This window comes from Euprymna scolopes, chromosome 33 (genome assembly GCF_053919585.1).
Source record: "Euprymna scolopes isolate OS-2025 chromosome 33, ASM5391958v1, whole genome shotgun sequence".
NCBI classification, from domain to species: Eukaryota; Metazoa; Mollusca; class Cephalopoda; order Sepiida; family Sepiolidae; genus Euprymna; species Euprymna scolopes.
Genome location: NC_136514.1, coordinates 32,618,467 through 32,621,994, shown reverse-complemented (window position 1 = coordinate 32,621,994; position 3,528 = coordinate 32,618,467). Strand labels below are relative to the sequence as shown.

The window sequence follows — 3,528 nt, the reverse complement described above, 5'->3', positions numbered from 1 at the left end:
TGAATTGAATCAAAAGTTGTTGTTTTTTTAAATACACCAAGCGGACTTTTGGCATATTTAATCTTTTTTTTAAATTTATTTTTCCTTTTAAAACCTTTATTTACAAAACCAAAATATTAAATGAGAAATATCAACAAAGAATCTGTTAATATTGTAAACGAGATACATAGCTGATATTACAATAGAAAAATGCAAGCATGAAAAGTAATATGGTTACGTTTAAACTTAAAGGACTAGTTGTTAAAACTGGAAAAGAAACGGACAAGATATTCTAGTAAAAAATATAATAAATTTATAACTTAAAATATTGCAACATTAAGAATTGATTATATAATGTTATCAATTGAAAAAAAAATTCCTAATGCTGCAATATTATATTTTTTAATAGAATATCTTGTCCTTTTCTTTTCTAATTTCAAGCACTAGTCCTTTACTTTTTCATGTTTAAGCTTAACCATATTACTTTTCATGCTCGCATTTTTCTGTTGTAATCCATGATTTTTCCAAGTAAATTCACTTGTTCTTTGTTTAATTTCAGTCTTTTTTTTTTGTCCCCATAAACATAACATACACATATGTAATAACAATGTACGGCACTTGTCTGCTTTCAATAAAAACCCCCAATTATCTCCCTTTCACCCTTTCATTCTCTGTTTCATTGTTACTTCTCTTTTCGCGAGAGCGGAAAATTAGTAGCACCAGTAGTCGCTGAAGCGACGTGGTTGCTATGAAAATCAGTCATAAAAAACGTCGCTCACCTCCTTACGTTTTTTTTTGTTGTTGTTTCTTTTACAGTTTTGAACACCAGTAAATTCATCAAAACGTTTGTTTTACTGAACGAAAATTGAAAAAAAAATTATAATATAGCTGAGAAGGTGATCTATAAACTGTAGTAATTGTTTAAAATTTGGTCGAAAAATGAGTGAGCGGTGAAGCTTTAAAATGGTTATAAATGACGAAAACTGACACTTAACCAGATATTTAAACACGGTTGTGTTTGAATGATAAAACAAATAAACGCTTACCAATGTTTATTATTATCGAAAAATTCAAAATACACAGCAATTTAAACAAACGATTTATTACGCAATCTATTTTTTATTATTTTTTTTTAGCGTTATCATTTAAGTAATAATGTGTGAGTTAGTATTAATAAATACTTTAATAATATTAATAAATGCAAACAACTTCGGTTATAACGATATGAAATTTGAGTACTTATGAACTCATTGACCCATGCTGAAATAATAACGTTATTATTTAGAAAGCCATTCTTAACAGGGGGAGATTGGGGTGTTTTGTAACTATTCTGTACTTTCACCTAACAATTTGATTAAAAAAGATATTGTAAGTCTTTAATTTAACTTGAAAATACTATTTTTAAAATAGCGTGGTTCAATAAGATACGGCATAATCTCGTTGACACCGGTTCTCGTCAGATCACCGAAGTTAAGCAGCGTTGAGCTTGGTAAGTACCAGATGGGTGACCATTTGGGAATTCTACGTGCTGTATGTGTTCTCCGCTTATCTCGGAAGTTGTTTCCAGTCGTCCTGTGCATACACTTCACTTGCTACTGATATTTAAATATGCTGACTCAGGAGAGGTGTGGTTGAAGATTGCGCTCCTTCTGCCACAAAAATTTCACGCGCACACATCCCTTCGTGGGTATCCATAGTCTGTAAAAGATTGGAGGAGCCTGGTTCAATAAGTGCATAAGCACCGAAATGTGTTTGCCACCTAAGACAGTATGTATCTTCCACCTATATTCTCTTCACGATAGACTAATCTTCTAGAATGTCTTTCTTCTTGAGGAAGCCCATTATTTTGATAAACTTTTAGAATTGATTTTCATTCACGATTTCAAATAGTAAACGTATATATGCTGTTGTAAGAATTCTGGGTACTGATCCAGAAACTGACCCAAGATCGCGTCTGAATCTTCTTGCAGTTTACGGTAAACAAGAAAAATTGCCGGAAAACATCGATGCGAACGTTGTCAGACGATAAATTCGAACGTTGGAAATAAAGCTTTAACTAAAGAATATAAGACTTTCCATAAGTTTAATTATGTGAAAGAATCTTTTTAAGAAAGGTATATTATTTTTAAAAAGAAATGCTTCAAAAACAATAATTTTTCAGGCGAAAACATTGACATAACTATCAACGAAAATCAAATTGTCTTTATTTTCATGGAAAGTATTTAATAGGTATTTTTTAGCTTTTTTACAAAAGAAAATACTAGAATACGTGTTTTTTATATATATTTTTTTAATTATTTTATTAATTATCATGGAAACAAATATGATCGAAAACAATTTTTTCTTTCCAGAAAAAGTATCCAAAAAGTGATTTTCTTTCCTAGAAAAGTTTCAAATATTTTGGGGGAAAGTTCAAATAATTTTGAGAATAGCAAATAATTTTTTTTTGGGGGGGGGAGCAAATCATTTGGAGAGCGTCAAATAATTTGGGGGGGTCAAATAATTGGGGTGTGAAAATAATTTTAGGGGGGGGTCAAATAATTTTGGGAAGGCGTAAAATAATTGGGTGAGGTTAAATAATTGGGGCGGGCAAATAATTTCGGGGGTCAAATAATTTTAGTGGAGGTCAAATAATTTGGGGGCAAATCAGATAATTTTTTGTGGAGGAAGTTAAAACATTTTGTTCACTTATTGCAGTGGATTAATTTAATTGCAACAACTTTATCGTCTGCTTACATTTGATTGCTAGATGGCTAATCTCATCAGCTTTTTTTTTCGGCAGCTTACCGTAAACTGCCAGAAGATGCCAACGAGTCCTTGGGTCAAGTTCTGAATCAGTACGGAATTGTGTTGCTAAGCTCGAGTGAAAAATAGTTCAATCGTTCAACTGTTCCAGATGCGATCCTCTACACATGTAAAAGTCAGGTAGAAGGAATACTGCTGACATCTCTGGCGAGGTGTTGTGCAAAGCAAGCTTTCCTGTCTTGACACAGTACAAAATCGACTTCACAATCTAGTGGCCACGATCGCTTTCATTTTTTATATACAGTCCATTTCTCACAGAAGAGACGTTGCAGGCATCTCTTTACTTTATTATTTCCATGAAAGGTACTCGACTGCTGACCTCTACTCCTTGGTTACTTATTCGAAGACATTCCCAGTAAGAACTCGTCATCTTACCACAATGGAAAAAGACGTTCCTTGTGTTTCTACATACGCCTAGCGTAAGACAAAATTTCAATGAACAGAACTTTTTTACAAGAGAACAAATGACCGCAGGACTGATTCCCTTATATATGACGCCACACACGTTTACACACGTGTTATTATGTAGACGCCGTTGCAAGAAAACAAAGATAAAAAATATCTCAACTCACTTTTTTCCCGTTGAAACAACAGACATTTATTTCAAGGCACTTTCCAGAATAACGACTTGTATCTTGTTCAAAACTGTCGCTCTCGGCCGATGTGTGTAACACGTCTATCTCTGTTCTCTTTCTCACCTGATCATCGGTCTGCACACACGTTCTTCTTTTTATTATCTTTTTC

General features: G+C 33.0%; 1 pseudogene; it reads left to right on the top strand.

The window, feature by feature from the left end:
- Nucleotides 1–1,401: 1,401 nt before the first annotated feature.
- Nucleotides 1,402–1,516, top strand: LOC145258387 (5S ribosomal RNA; annotated as a pseudogene).
- The last annotated feature ends 2,012 nt before the right edge of the window (nt 1,517–3,528 follow it).